Here is a 17,657-nt window from a genome sequence, read left to right as displayed (position 1 = left end):
CTACTCCATAGGCTAGACTTATGCAGAATAACTGAGATTGTTTTCACATGTAGTACACAACATCAGTACTTGCATGAGATTCCTGCAACTCCCTCAGTGTTGCTGCATGTCTCCTGGCAGCCTCCTTGACCAGGTTTGGACATGTCTTTTCATCAGTTTTGGAGAGACGTCAGGTCCTTTTCAACAGCATTGTTGTCTCATATTCAATCCACCTTTGGATGACTGTCTCCACTGTGTTCCATGGTGTATGCAATACTGTGGTAATGTCAGTGAACCCTACTCCTGACTGATACTTTTCAAATATGAGATCCCTTTGTTGCTTTAAAAGCTGTCTGCAAGCCATTGTGTTGCAGGCAACTGAGCAAATGTCATGAATATCCTACTTGGATAGCATACTGTTATTTGGTGTTACTCGGAGTGCCTTTACTTGCTAGCAGGTGTGTACCCTTGCAGACTGAAAGCTGTCAGTAAATCACAAGCTGTTGCAATAAATTATTATTTGAAAGGTGTGCACACATATGCATCCAGCTTATTGTAAGGTTTGTACACTTCATATTTGGTGCACAACAGATTGGTTGGTTGTACAAGTGAATTGTTCATGTTATGGGTCATATTACATTTTGGAAAAGGTGTGGATTGAGATATTGTAGTCTCAATTTGTAAATATCACAAACACCTGGCATCTTAACAGGGGTGTGTACATTGTTTATATCCACTTTATAAGAGTAATATTTCACACTTGTCCCTACCTTAGGCCATTTGTCCCCCTATTTTGCTGGTCTGTGTTCAGAAGTATTGCAATGACAGGTTTTGAGATATGCTACAGGAATGTTACATTCTCTTTAGATAGGCCCCTGTGGTGACCACTTTGATGCAATACAGTTAACCCCACCACAAGTGAACATGTACATAAAGAAATAAAGCTATGAGTGACAGTTGTGTGCATGGTAAATAGCATGCCTTTCACATGCCTGGGGTACTGACAAACCACAACATAACAATTCCATATACACCAGCTTCAGGCTGCTGTCCCACATGCAGACAAGAGAGACCTAGGTAGTTGTGGGGGAGAGGTATTGTCAGCTGACTCACATGTAGCATTGGTACAGGATGGATGCAGCATGTCTGCACATTTACAGTACAACCCCCAATACTACACAATTTTCTGTCCTTCACCATAGATGTGTACTTCTGTGCATTAGAAGACCCCATCCACAACTGCAATCTGACCTGACACATGCATGTAGATACTCTACAGATACAAGTATGTCTGCTACACTAGTCTAGTAATCTCCAATGGGGCCTTACCTGCATGCTTCTCATCCATTGTCTGGGTTCCACCCACCTTCAGCATGTGTGGGTCTGTATCCTTATGTTGTACTGGGATGTGTGCCCCAGAGTTGGTGAGGAGCTCCTCAGTGGGTGTCAATGGATGCTACATGGCTGGCCCCCACCTGTGGCTGTGCGGTCCCTGGCCATAGCAGCAGAACTTTTGCCAGGCATGGTGATAGATGTCAGTTTCACAATGTCGGACATGCTCGTATGTACTTGTATGCAGGCTGACATCATTTACCCTGTGGACAGGGTCATCCCACAAGGCAGTCCTCTACCACAGATGTTGCTGGCTTCAGCCAAACTTTATCACCTGGTTATGTAGTATGGCTTCTATGATCATATTTGTCTCACTCGCTGAGAAAGTTGCCCTTCGCTGATGTGACATTGCACCTGGAAGACATAAACAAACAAACACATCACAGCACCTCATACATTTGGAAACAGTATGTACAGAATCTGCACATCTACATTGAATACCAGTAATCACAGCTCACAACCACACCATACCCCCTGTAACATATCAGCACATTATCAGCTTGCATTGCATTCCTGGTCCTGATGTGTCATATTCCTCCCAATGATGGCCAGTTAATTGCATAATCCTCTACTCCTCATTCAGATGTGTGTAGAGGGATGACATTGGCCACCTTCCATGTGGATGGGATGTTGAAGTTGCAGAGGCTTGGTGCGACTACAGTGTGTAATGGAGCTGGAAGCACATGCCTGAGTTCATGTAGGATATGAACAGGGATGTTATTAGGTCCCATGGACACTTATGTTTGTTGCCTTTCAATAAGCTCTAATGATGAGTGGAGGGGTACGGGTGCTGTGCATATCTACCTATAGTGATGCTGAGCCAGGGGGGATGATGTTTACCCTAACCGTATCTGCAACAGGTTGGCTATAGATATGTTGTGTGTATGTGGTTTAATTGACTACCATTACAGGTCGGGTTGGTTTGTTGCCTGTGAGATTGCAGACATATGTGAAGATGGCCTTGTAATTGGCCATGGTAGATGTGTCCAATTTGTACTCATAGTTAGCCTTAGAGTAATCCATTTGCTTGCTCAGACAATGGCTGACTTGATGCCCAGTTGGTGTCTTCTCCTACTTTGCCCTGTACAGCCAATATAGGGACTAAGTCTGTGGTTTGTGTATTGCTGCTGTCCAGCAAAGGGGATTATTCTACTTTGGTGGAGGCAGGTTTTACAAGTAAGATATTGCTGAGTCCATACACCTATGTAGGTGTTCATATAGCTATTTATAGTAGGCATGGACACAAAGTCATAACACAGTTGTACAGCTCTTCAATTTCAAACTGATCATCACACTTAGTGTAGTACCCATGGCTGTGTCAGGGCAATGCAACAACCAGTAGCTCTAGAAATTTCACTCTGTTGGATGCATAGTAACTAAGGTTACACATGTGTACAACATGTACCGCTTATTTAATTGACATTTTTTATCTCATGTCTGTTGTTATGAGGCGGCCAGATACACCGATTCATACTGACATGTGCACAGGTAATACATGATATACATTTCTGTTCTATGTCAATAGGGCACACTGTAATCACACTCTTGCAGCCCAGTCATCCCTCTCAATGCATTAGAGCAGGATATCTGTAGGATGCCACACATATATGGGGAGCAATGGGACAATATTAGTGACACTGTTTTAATATTGCTGTAACACACTTGAGTCATTCGATAGCACAGTAGCCTTTGCATTGACAGGCATACCCTGGGGGATGTCCAACACTCATATGGCAGGAAAGGCTAGGAGTGTGGTAGTGAGTGTAAGAACTTTTAATGTTGGCAGTATGACTGGTATATGGACAGAGCTAGCTGATATGATGGCCAGAGGAAGGTTAATATATTGTGTGTGCAGGAGACCAGATGGAAGGGTAGTACAGCTAGGTGTATTGGAGGCAGGTCATAATTGGGTATCATGGTGTGGATGGGAGGAGAAAGGGGGTAGGGGTTATCCTGAAAGAACATTATGCCAATAGTGTTTTGGGAGGGTGAAATGAGTGTCTGATAGAGTGATGTTTATGAAGCTGGAAACTGATGGTGAAATGATAAATGTTGTTAGTGCATATTCTAAGCAAGTTGGTTGTTCAATGGATGAGAAAGAGAAATGTGAAATCATTTGAATGACATGGTGATGACTGTACCCAAGGGTGAGAAAGTGGTGATTGCAGCAGTTTTCAATAGGCATGTTAGCAAAGGGAACAGAGGGGATGAGGAAGTGATGGGTATGTATTTTGTTAAGCAAAGGAATGGAAATGGTGAGAAGGTAGTGGATTTTGCAAAAAGGATGGGCATGGCTGTGGTAAATATGTACTACGATAAGAGGGAGGAACATAGGGTGACATAAAAAAGTGGAAGAAGATGCACACAGGTGGAATATATCCAATGTATGAGTGCCAGTTTGAAAAAGCTTGGAGACTGCAAACTGTTGACAAGGGAAAGTGTAGTTAGGCAGCATAGAATGTTGGTCTGTAAGATGATGTTGGTGATCAAGAAGAGGAGGAGTGTGAGGGCAGCACCAAGGATCAAATGGTGGGAACTGGAAAAGAGTGATTGTGAGGTGGAGTTCAGGGAAGAATTAAGACAGGGACTGGGTGGCAGTGAAGATTTAATAAATATCTGGTAAGCACAGCAGAGCTAGTAAGAGAGACGGCTATGACGTGTGGATGGAGGAGGAAGTACAAGGATACCTAGTTGTGGACTAAGGAAATGCCGGACAGTATACCGAGAAAGAGGTTGGGGAAGAAGAGTGAGTAGTCAGAGAGATGAGGAAAGTAGAAAGGAGTATAAGGAGATGAGGGGCATGGCAAAGAGAGAGGTGGCAAAGGCTAAGGATAAGGCATAAAAAAATTTGTATGACAGGTTGGACACTAGGAGGGATGAAATGACTTGTACTGATTGGCTGGACAGGGACTGAGCTAGGAAAGATGTGCAGCAGGTAAGGGTGATAAAGGATAATGAGGGGAACATACTCACAAGTGATGAAGGTGTGATGAGCAGATGGACAGAGTACTTTGAGAGGCTGATGAATGAAGAGAATGAGAGAGAGATAAGGGTGAATGATGTGAGTATGGTGAATCAGAAAGTGCAACGGCTTACCAAGGAGGCAGTAAGGATAGCTATGAAGAGGATGAATACTGGAAAGTCCGTTGGTCCACATGACATACCTGTGGAAGCATGTAGGTGTTTAGGGGAAATAGCAGTTGTGTTTTTAACCAGTTTTGTGTAATGATATCTTGGAAAGTGAGAGGTTGCATGAGGAGTGGAGAGAAAGTGTTTGTGTACCGTTCTAAAAATAAGGTTGATGTGCAGAGCTGTAGTAACTACAGAGGGATAACACTGATCAGTCACAGCATGACGTTATGGGAAAGAGTAGTGGCAGCTAGGTTAAGCAGGGAGGTGATGAGTTGTTGTCAGCAATATGGTGTCATGCCAGGAAAGAGCCCTACAGATGAGAAGTTTGGTCTGAGATTGTTGATGGAGAAGTACAGAGAAGGTCAGGAGTTGCTTTGTGTCTTTCTGGACTTAGAGAAAGCATATGACAGAGTGCCTAGAGAGGAGTTGTGGTATTGTATGAGGAAGTCATGAGTGGCATAGATATATGCATGAGTGGTACAGGATATGTACAAGGGTGGTCTGACAGCATTGAAGTTTGCGGTGGGAGTGATGGATGCATTTAAGGTTGAGGTGAGATGACATCAGGGATCAGCTGTGAGCCCTTTCTTATTTGCAATGGTAATGGACAGGTTGACAGACAAGAATATACAGGAGTCCCCGTAGACTATGATGTTTGCAGGTGACATTGTGATCTGTATTGAAAGCAGACAACAGATTTAGAGGACCCTGGAGAGGTGGAGATATGCTCAAGAGAGGAGAGGAATGAAAGTCAGCAGGACAACAACAGAATATCTGTGTGTGCATGAGAGGGATGATAGCAGAATGCTGAGGATGCAGGGAGTAGAGTTGGCAAAGGTGGATGTATTTAAATGATTGGGATCAACATTACAGAGTAATGATGACTGTGAAGAAGAGAGTACAGTCAGGATGTAGAGGGTTGGGAAGAGTGTCAGGAATGATGTGTGACAGACGCGTACCAGTAAAAATGAAAGGGAAGGTCTAAAGAGGGTAGTGAGACCAGCTATGTTATATTGGTTGGAGACAGTGGCATTGACAAAAAGGCTGGATTCAGAGCTGGACATGGTAGAGTTGCACTGGGTGTGATGCGGGTGCACAGGATTAGCAATGTGTATATGAGAGGGTCAGTCCATGTTGGATGGTTTTAAGACAAAGATGTTTTAAGACGTTAAGATGTTAAAGCAAGATTACATCAGTTTAGACATGCTGAGGAGGAATGCTGAGTATATTTAAGGATGGTAAGGATGTAGCTGCCAGGTAAGAGAAAAAGACGAAGGCTTCAGATAAGGTTTCTGGATGTGATGAGAGAGAACATGCAGGTAATTGGTGTGACAGAGCAAGATGCAGAGGATAGGCAGAAATGGCAACAGATAATCCACTGTGGCGACCACTAATGGGAACAGCCAGAGGAAACAGCAGGAGATGTAATGTCAGTCTTCACAGATTTGCCAAGGATTTGCCAGACATAACACAACTCTTTGAGTAAATGACTACAAATCTGAGGCACAAATATGGTCAGTGTGCATAACACTGGACAGTTAAATGGTATAAACTCAGTATATCACATGCAGTTCAACACACACATCTGCAACAGTACTTTACTATGCAAATACCATGTATAGGTCTCTCACATTTCTCTGACAATCAAGTATATCATAGTTGTATTCACAAGTAAGATATGGATATGTACAACATCCCAGTATCTGGTCTAGCATTGTCACAGCAGTATTGTTCACCACACACTCCAGTAGTAGTCGTATGTGAGCCATCCTTTCCTGGTGTGACTCAGGGGCCTGACCTATGATCTATGTCACTGCAGACAGACCCAGATGCTATGGCCACAGGCTCTGATCAGCAATATATCAGTACAACAAGTCTTGTTGAGCCATATATGTTAAAGTTCCTATTTCCCATTCTTACATACCCCCTACTGCAATCCATTACATGCTTACTTGTTTGATATACCTGTTTTTTTCCAAGTGTAGCTCATTATATCCTGCTTGTTTTTTTTTTTTTTTGTCTATCTCTCTCTCTCTCTCTCACTAACGGATGTAGGGCATACATCTGTTTTTGCATAGGCAGCAGGTTACCTTTTGTAGGTAATCCGCATGAGCAGCTGATGGCCTGTGCACCAACTGGTGTCTCCCACTTGCTAATTGCATGCAGAACAGCTATGTTGTTATTTATATAGACAATGGCATGGCAACACACTCCTATAATTTAGCACTTCATATGGGTATTGGCCCTTTTCCTTGCCAGTAAGGAGGACTTCATGGAGGTGTGTGAACAACAGCATCACAGAGGGTATTTGGAAATACCTTTTACAACCAAAACTGTGGAGACAGGCCAACAAAATGGGGGAGAATGTACCAGACTTAGGGATAGAATGTAAGTATTGCTGTTATACATTTGGATTAATGCTAGTCTAACAGGGTTTGTAGGGACATGGAGTTTCTGCATGATTTTAACTCTGACAGTGTTATGTGTTTGACTTAACTCTCAACTGTAGGGCTATCCACAGAACATCCGGTGTTTGGACTCCTATGTTTGGTGTTTTCCTCAGACATTTTTTGTGTTTGGAAAATCAGTAGCATACTCTGGGATTGCAGTCAGTAACTGCTAACATTCATTTGTGTTTCTGACCTCATATCCTTCAGAAAACATATGTAACAACTAACCCTGATACACCAGAAACTTTCTCAGTTTATAGCAGCAATATTTGAAATATGCCCCTGTTTTTGGGCCTCTGTCCCCCAATTATGTCAGGCTTTGTCCAGATGTCAAACAGTAAGAGGTTGATAGATATGGGATATGATTATTTAGTGGCTACATTCCTGATGTCATCCCAGTGATGTATTTGACTGCCAGACTTGTAATGTGAAAAAGACCTTATGTAGGAGGGGAAAGCTTGGACATTCTGTGGGTGCCTGTACAGTTGAGAGGTATGTGTGTTTCTGGCAATTGTTGACAGACTGTCAGCATTTTGTAGCAGTGTATTGTGTGAATGTTATTTGGTCTGTGTAGGGAGGAGGTGGATGTATGTGTTATGGCTCATTTTCTATCTTCCTGTGCATGCTGCTCCTGTTTTTGGTGGTCTATTGGCAGTATATGTTTGTAGGGGCAGACTGAGACATGTTGCAAACTACGGTCAGGCATCATACTACACTATGAATTGGGCTAGTATATTATATGTAGGGGGAGTGTTTGAGTGGCAAACATGTTGAGATGTTTTTGTTCACACAGTCCTTATACTGTACTGTTCCTTTGGCTTACTGGTATGTCACTGTGACTGTGATGGAATTGGTTGTGAGTATGCACTTTCACACAGGTGTCTGTTTTTCAGTGCTTTTACATCCATGTAGTATCTGATATATTTGCCAATACATGTGTAATTCTCCCTAGTGGATTTGGGTTAGTGCTGTTTCAGCCGGACTGTAGTTTGGACAGTGCTTGGTGATATGCTTAGCAGCTGAGTGTAGTTTCCCTAATGTGATGTTATGTCCAAATATTTGTAGGATGTACTGTTGTCTGGCCCCCATAAGTGTTTTGTATTTCTGACACATCAGTGGGATGATGTGAGGATTGTAGTCACTAACTAGTGAGAAGTAATTGAGTGTTCGACTTGTGCTATTTCAGTCAATATATGTTAGGACAGACATGACAGTGTTATGGCAGCAACTGTGTCAGCTTATCTACTCCAGTATTTCAGATATGTCCCTATTTTCATGGTTTTCTCCCCCCACTTTGTCAGGCTTGGTCCAGATTTATTGCACTAAGGAGTTTTGAGCCTACATCTCAACTGTCCAGATTGTTGCAGTATGTCTGGTTTTATTGCTCATATTGCTGGTTGGTTTCACAGATTCATTATTTTTGTATCCCTGGTAAATCACTGTGATGATCTGTGGATTTCTGACAGTAAATGATGACATACATTTCAGTTTCAGAACTCACATCCTTCTGAGAATGTATGCTGAAACAAACCTGTCACACTGGCAACATTCTACATTTATAAGAGAAATATTTTAAATACGTCCCTAGTTTGGGTCCATTGTCTCCCCAGTTGGACAGCCTTTGGCCAGCTTTCTTATTTTATGTGTATATTTCTATTTATATTACGCATCTCTATACATATATGCATGTGAATATGTATAAATATAAAACTGACTGATTCTGCGGAATATTTTCCCTACTTTTGAATGACTCACTGCATGATATGTTTGAAAACGCACCAGCAATCCTTACACTTCAAATAGTGTAGTGGTGCATTGTCTGACTATAGTGTACAGAGCCCTGAGTTTGAGACTTGATAGGGCTGAATGTTTTTTTGCCAGGCAGAACCGTGGCTGATGGAAACAGAATGATTAAAGCAGTTTTAAGCAGTTGCAAGTGGGTTTGAGCTGGTTTGCATGATGCTAAGCGATGCCAACTCATGGTTAAACGCACAGATGATTAATCTGTGTTGGCTTTACTTACCGAAGTTTACAAGTGCGCAAATCCACTTAGCTGAGCTACCTGTTTAGCATTCATGTTTGAGCAATGCTTAAACCTGCTAATATATATACATATATAACATATATTATTATTATTATTATTATTATTATTATTATTATGTTATAGTATTATATCCTTATAATATTTATATATATATATATATATATATATATGTGTGTGTGTGTGTGTGTGTGTGTGTGTGTATATATATATATATATATATATATATATATATATATATATATATATATATCTTATAAAATATAACATGTGTTTCCATTCCAGTAGCAAGAGGTGTAACTATACTGTATGGGACACATGTATACATGGGTGGTTTCACATGTTATATGCATTCACACTTGCATTTTATACCAGCTACACTACCCTGGGTGAAAAATATAACTTACCACATATTTTAATATGAAAATAGTACTTTTAACACTGCTTTCCTATGTAAAATTAGATTTGTTTGCTGTAGTACTCAAACCATGTATGCCTGCATGCAAAGCTAGGAATCTGACCACTACACTACCTTGGTATTTTGGGGGATTTGAGGTATATATTTTTATTTATCTCCTATTGCAGATTAATATTATATTATTATATTATTATATTAAATGGAGAGTATTGAGGTTTTAGGCCATATCATTGAGGACTGCAGTCATGACATAATGCCATACATTTCAGTTTCATACATGTAGACTTCAGAACATTCATGCTACTGCATAACCTTTTCTCTATCAAATTTCTGTCTTTACTCTGTGCAGATGAGATGACACCGGTGCTCAGGCTGTGGTTGACTACACCGCAGAATGGGTCTGAGAGCCCATGCCTGTGTTCATGTAGGATGCAACCAGGAATGGTATCAGGCCTATGGAGACTTCTGTTTGTTGTCTTTGAGAGGGCATTACAGACCTACTTCCTGATTATGATGGGAGGGGGGGCAGGTGCTCTACATGCACAAATATACCCATGGGGGGACTGGGGTGAAGTTTATACTTCACTTGTCTACAGCCAGTTGCCTATGTCTATTGAATATGTGTATGTAGTGTTATTGACCACCACTACAGAGCAGTTATATGTGTTGCCTTTGAAATTGCAGACACATATCTAGAAGGCCTAGTGATTGCCCTTGGTGGATGTATCCAGTTTGCACTCAAAGATAACCTTAGTGTGCATCACCTGTGAACTTATTTGCTTGTGCAGAACAAGGTGACATGGCCACCAGTGAAGCACCTGTTCCTTCTTGGCCCATCCTGCAATTATTTCCATCTATGATGGTAGCTGTGTATTGCTGCTCTCCACTACAGGCATTCAGCCTACCTTGACGGGATTGATGTTGTATCCTGTCAGCTATTACTGAGGCCATACAGCTATGTAGGTACCCACATAGTATTGTGGTGAGGGCCTGGACACTACTGCTAGATCCATAACTCTCAACCTCTAAATGTAAGAACTCTGAACAAAGACTGACAAAATGGGGGGATAAAGGCCCCAAAATAGGAACATATTTTAAATCTTACTCTTATAAGCTTAGAAAGTTGCTAAAGTAACAGGATTTGTTTTAACACACATTTTCTGAAGGATTTGAAGTCTGAAACTCAAATGTATGTCATTATTTGGGGACTTCAGTCCTCAGATCATCCCAGTAATTTGTCAGAAAAACACAGATTTTATGAGGAACAGACCAAAAATATGAGTAAAAAATCTGGACATTCTGCGAAAATCTATACAGTTGAGAGGTATGGCTAGATCCAACAAATGGGATGTCTTTCATGTGGGCCTTGCCCCTTTTCCTTGCCTGTGCAGGGGACATTATGGAGGTGTGGGAGCTACAGCTTCACAGACAGTAGGTGGGAATACCTAACAGGACAGGACATTTGGAGACAGCCCAACAATATGGGGGACAAAGCTCCAGAATTCAGTACAGATTTATGTCATTAGTGATGTTATACACTAGGAGGGTTGCTAGATTAACAGGGTTTTTCTGGACATGAATATACTGAGTGACTTGACATCTGACAGTGATATGCCTCTGACATACCTCTCAACTGGAATTTTGTCCACAGAGTGGTCAGAGGTTTGCTTGTTATGTTTGGTCAGTTCCTCAAAAATGCCTTGTTTTGAAGGAATCAGTAGGATAATGTCAGGATTGTAGTTATTAACTTTTGACATCCATTGCTGTTCCAGACATTGTATCCCTTAGTGATGTTATGTTACAGCAACACAAGTAACACCAGTTACTGTTTCAGTTTGTAATACCATTATGTGTGACATGGCCCTCTTTCTGGCCCCCTGTCCCCGAAGTACATAATGCATTGTCCGGATGTTCTGCACTACGAGGTGCAGAGGTACGGTATATCATTAATTGCCGACTGCACTCCAGTTATCATCCAAGTGATCTAGTTGATTCCTGGCTGTGGTATGTGGCAGTGGCCAGGATTATGGTTCCACATGCTGGAAATTCTGTGGAAATCTGTACATATGACATTTATGTATGTCTGGCCATTGTGAACAGACTGCCAAGATTGTGTAGCAGTGTTGTGTGTAGATGTTTGTCGGGCTGGGTAGGGAAAGTAGCAGATGTGATTGCCATACATCCTTTACCTATCTGACTGTGCATGCTGCTATGGCTGCTGGCAATCTATCAGGTCCGTATGCTTGTGGGGGCAGACTGTGAAATGTCCTGTAACACCTCAGGATTCCCAGTACACTGTGTATGTCAGTGTAGTGTGTGACTGGCAATCAGGATATTTTGTTCAGACAGCTGTTGTACTCTGGAGTTCATTTTGAGTACTGGTATGTTGCTGTGACTGTGGTGCAAATGTTTTTGGGTGAACATTTTCTCACCACTGTCTGCTTTTCACTACAGTTCCATCCCTGTAGTGTATGCTATATTTGAATATACATGGGTGATTGCCCCTAGGTGATATGGGGGAGTGTAGTGTTGATCTTACTGTGCTTTATAAAGTGCTGGGTGAAATGCTTGGCTACTGTCAGGGAATTTCCATTCTGTTACATGACTGTGGTCATACCTCTACACTGTCCAGAGGCCTAGACACTGTCCAGATGTGTGACTCATATGTTTGGTCTGTTCCCCAGACAGTCGTTGTTCTTGACTAATCAGTAGGATACTATGGGGAATGCAGTCAGTACATGCTAACATCCATTGGTGTTACTGACTTCATATCCCTCAGACAAGATATGTGACAGCAAACCCAGTAACACCAGCAACTGTCTACATTTATAATGGCAATATGTCAAATATACCCCTGTGCTTGGGCCTCTGTCTCCCAATTATGTCAGGCTTTGTCCAGATGTCATGCACTAAGAGGTTCAGAGGTATGTAATATCATTATTTATTGCTTTCATTCCTGCTACCATCTCATTGATATCATAGACCCCCAGACATGTAACAAGGAAGCAGCCATAAGTATAAGTCCAGTGCCTATACATTCTGTGGGAAACTGTACAAAGACTGCAATGTGTGATGCTCAAATTGTAAAAGTGCAATTTCAATCTTTTTTAAACAAAAGGCAAAATTCTTTATCTTGATGATATCTTATCCAGCTTGCCCAGAAAAAAAAAACACAGAACAGCATAACAATGAGCAACTTGATTTTGAAGTCATAGAAGTGGAATTTTTTTCTTCCATACATCTTGATGAGCTCAGAACTCGCACAGCTTCAGACCCAATTCTCCATAAGCTAAACCTCTTTATCAGTCAAGGATTGCCTTCAAAGCAATCTTGTTTACCAGTAGAAGTGCATCCATATTTTCCAAACAGAGATAAGATTTTATCAGACATTGGTATCATCATGTAAGGTCCTAAGGTGATTGTTCCAAAGTCCTTGCAACAAGAGTACATTCAGATCTTACATTGTGACCAACCAGGAACTGATTCTACCAAAGGAAGTACAAGAGGTCTAGTATTTTGGCCTTCTACATCAAGAGATATTGAGAACGTACTTTCATCTTGTTCAGTATGTAATAGTACAAAGCTGCATCAACAATATGAAACACTTCAGTTATGAGTTAAGCCAGATTCCTGAACTACTTTGGTCAACAGTAGCTACAGATATTGAATGGTCGACATTGTTTGGTGTTAGTAGACTCTTATTCAAATTGGTTCAAGATTGACCTACTTCCCAACCTAACTTTCACTATTGTCATTACTAAGTTGAAGCAGCATTTTTCTGTCCATGGTAGTCTGCACAGAGTTATTTCTGACAATGGTGCTGAGTTTACTAGTCAGCAGTTCACGGAATTTGCAGAAGAGTGGACTGTGTATATATTACAACTAGTCCTAAATACCCCCAATTAAACAGCTTGGCCAAAAGTACAATTCAAAGTGCAAAACAGCTGTTAGAGTAATCCAGATGTGACAATACTGATGTTTTTCTCAACTTGTTAAATCTCAGAAACATTCCTCATGATAAACATCTTGGCTCACCTGCCCAGAGACTTATGTTGAGACAAACCGGAACCACACTACCAATCAGCAATAATTTATTAGTTCCAAGTGCTAAGAATAACAAAGCAGTGAATGCCTAACTGTTGAAAAAGCATTTGTCACAGAAGTCTTCCTATGATAAAAACAGTAAACTGCTTGGTTCATTGTAAAAGGGGAGATATTGAGGATGCAGACATCAAAAGGTTTTGATTGCATCGGATTTGTGAAAAGTTTGTGTCAACAGCTGAGATCATACATTGTGGAATCACAAGGAGTGGGATTCAGACAAAATCAGAAGCAGTTTTCACCAGTGTCCAAACCTGTGTTACAGCATCTCGCCCATGACAAAGACTCTAGTTCTCAGAGTGACTTGTCCAATGTACCTGTTCCAGAGAACATTCTTGCAGAAATCTCCATTCCTGAGAAAATACCTGAAATTCCTCAAGCAGAAAATTCCTCCGTGATTGTCCCTGTTGCTAAACACATTCCTAACTATTATGTTATGAGATCAGGTCACATCTCAAAACCTAGTTCCAGATACACGGCAACCTGGACTTGACTGTTGTTTTTTTCTTTATTAGTGTCTGTATAATTGCATGCCTATTGAAATGTCATTGTTTATATGAGATAGCTCAGTAAAGAGGAGGGATGTAGATCAGTATGTGAGATATACCTTTAAGAAGCTTTCCAGGGAGTCACCACATGCATGTAAGTCCTGAGCTTATGAAAACAAGGGTGTCATTTTGAGTGAGTATCCAGAGTGACAGCATGCAAGTATATAGTCAGTCAGTTAGTTAGACAGGTCATTTACGTTTAATGTTCCTGCCATCCAACCTAATGCATTTGTATACAATAAACTACTTAAATGAACACCCAAGCCTAAATGTTTTCTTAATGCACATAAGAAAAGTGACACCTGTGACAGTCTACCGGCAAGTTGTAGTGGAGGGAGGCAGTGCAATGTACTATGTTTTGGTAAGTCAAAGTAAACACATAGCTTGACTTCAAAAAGAAATATTGAAAGTACTGATTCGCTTTTCCATGAAAAATGACAGATAAAGCTTGAAACAATATAACCTGGTAAATGTATAGAACAGTAACTTTGTAACAGAAAGTAGAGAGCACTGTTCATAAGCAAGAGGTGTTTAATTGGGTCTCACCGAGGCTGATCCCTGGGCTGCTCATCTTTGACAGTTGAATATAACCTGTTAAATGTATAGAACAATCCCTGGGATTCAGGAAGCCAAAAATCCCATGCAGTTACAGTGTAACAAATAGCTGATCTGACTTGCACTAGCGTGCCTAAACTGTTCCTGCATGGATATGGCTGCAGAATGCCAATTGCCTCATTTGCTGGAGAAAACCATGCAAATGAGGTGAATTAGTGATTCACCAGGCAGCCAGGTATCCATGCAGGAAAAGTGTTACTAACCGAATACATTTCTGCAAATAACAAAATGGGGTCATAACAGATCTCAAAAAAACATGTATTAGAGCAGTTAGGCATGCCAATGGCCAAATATATGGCCACTGGCATGGAAAACCGATTATTTTGTATAAAAATCAAATTTTTTTTTTGGTTGATCTCAGCCATTTAAGCTAGGGCGGTGGTGTGCAAATGGAATTGGGTGGAAAATTTAAAAAAAAAGGTGAAAACTCAATTTTAAGGGAAATCTGCATTTTTCCATTATAAAATATGGCATGCAGAATGAAAACAATACCAGGGAACAGTGTTTGTCAAAGGGAAAGGCTCTGTGTAAGTGCAGTAACTACAGACTAAAGCAGTGGGGTATCCAAATGAGGAGAAATTTATGGAATCACAAAAATCTTCTAAGTCCCAAACTGCACCTAACCATGTAGGTGCTCTAGCACAATGGTGCAACTAGGAGGAGAAACAGACATGAAAAGTGGGCGTGTAAGACATGTTGTAAGCACATTGGAGCCTTGAGGCACAGAATAAGCTTAGCTAAGCACAGCTAAGCAAGAGGGTATGTTTGAGGCTGTATTGTCTTATTTCTTGAACGGAAGAGCATGTTTCTGCCCAGGGGAGGGCCATTTCTTACTGTTTATATCAGGTAAACAGGTTTGTGTGGCATGCACCTGGTTTAAAAAAAAAAAAAAACACAAGAAATAGCAGGACTGTTTACATTTGAACACCAGGTTTGTGTGGGGAGTAAAAGGGGAGGAAATGGGAAGGGGAAAAAGGGAAAAAAAGGAAAATAGCATAATTAAAGCAATCAAGTACAAATAAAATAGCTGGCAGGTGGAATGCATCATAGTCAGCCAGTCATACAGGCAGCATCGGCAGAACAACAGTCTAAAGTATGGAAACACTTTACAGTCTGGTTTTTCCCACAAACTCTGCACCATTGGTGTACACATGTAGTGGAATTTTAACTGGCAAAATGTTAGGGGCTGCCATTGCTTTGATCCATTAGTATGTGCTAGAGGCTGATGGTGAAGGGTAGGATAATGCTGACAACTGCCACAGACCAAGAAGGAGGAGAAGAGTGTTCAGACCCAGGGTAACCTACCGGGGCTACATGATCTGGAGATAGTAGAGTGCTACAAGGTGGACAGAGACATACTTCAGTAAATCACTGAGCTGCGTCAGCCTCAATTCAGAGCCAGAACCAACAGAGGGGAACCCATCCCAATGGATACCAAGGTATGTGCAGCCTTAACAATTCTAGGTACAGGTACTTTCAAAGACCTACTGGGGACATCATGGGGGTCTCACAGGCATCTACATCCAGGGTACTCCACCAGTTCCTGGATAAGATGTTACCACATGCCAGTCAGCACATTTACTTCCCCAACACCCGTGAGGAGAGGACCAGCAATATGTGTCTCTTCCACCATGTAGCAGAATACCTGGAGGTACTGGGTGCATACACTGAATGTGCATCCACATCAAAGTACCAACTAGTGAACAGGGTAGGGTCTACATAAACTGCAAGGGCTTCCCCTCCATCAACTGCTAGGCTGTGTGCAGTGCCCAAGGCATTATCATGATTGTGTGTGCTGGCAGCCCTGGAAGCTATCATGACTCCCACATCTGGCATTCATCACAGCTATACCAGGCATTTGCCAGTGGGGACATCCTGTATGGCCATCTGGTGGGAGATGCTGGCTATGCACTGGAGCCGTGAATGATGATACCCATCAGAAATGCACACACACCCAAACAATAACGGCATAATGAGGCCCATGCACAAACCAGGATCATTATAGAGATTGTGTTTGGGATGCTCAAGTCAAGGTTCTGCTGCCTTGACATATCTGGTGGAGCCTTACAGTACTCTCCAGCCACATGTGCACACATGTTCATGGTATGTGCCATGCTACATAATATGCTACTGTGGAAACAGCTGCAGCAGGAACAGCATGGGGAAAGGCCACACATCCCACTACCATTGCCAAGGTCCCCACAGGCACAGAAGGACTCACATGAGGAGACCCCTGAACCTGCTCCTGTAGGCAGATGGAAGCATGCCAGGTATGCTCAGGCCTTGGAAAAGAGGTAATGCATAGCACACACACTGACACTGTAGTGACCCCAGGGATTGACATCTCTCTCTGACTCACACACACAGTAAAATGGATGACACACACATCATATTACCTGTAACATATCATGTATAGGCAGTGTACTGTATGACTGGCCAAAACTGGCCTCCCCGCACTATACAATATTACCCAAAGTGGCAAATCCTACAGCAGTATATGTGTGGGGACAACTAACTGGGGGTCATAGGTCACAGGCATGGATGTCAGGATTGGGGTCCCATAATCACCCCTCACACCCATACAGCAAGTCAGCTGCAGAAAACCACAGAGAAATGCCTGATAAATGTATACAAATGATGGCAATGTTGAATTAACCCCTTACAGACTCACACAGTGATAGTGCAGCAGGTTCTGCAGTTTCAGTAAGGCTATGAAGGGTAAGATGTCTGAAACTCAAATGTATGCCAGTACAATCTGACCTGGGCTCTTTACTGATATGCCTCTAGTCCCCAAGACATGGCACAATACTATGATAAATGGAACCAAAATGTAAAGCAAATATCAGCACAGTCTGTGCAAATGTGTACAGTTGACAGGTGTACCCCCAATATACTCACACAGATGCAGTAACATGTGGATTTGCAGGGAAATAGCAGCATAGCACATATTGGCAGGGCTGCACCAATATACATGAAAACAT

Source organism: Protopterus annectens, chromosome 1.part0, assembly GCF_019279795.1.
Source record: "Protopterus annectens isolate FY-2018-M chromosome 1.part0, PAN1.0, whole genome shotgun sequence".
Classification (NCBI taxonomy): Eukaryota; Metazoa; Chordata; order Ceratodontiformes; family Protopteridae; genus Protopterus; species Protopterus annectens.
The sequence above is the reverse complement of the archived record's forward strand: the minus strand, read 5'-3'. Positions refer to the sequence as shown.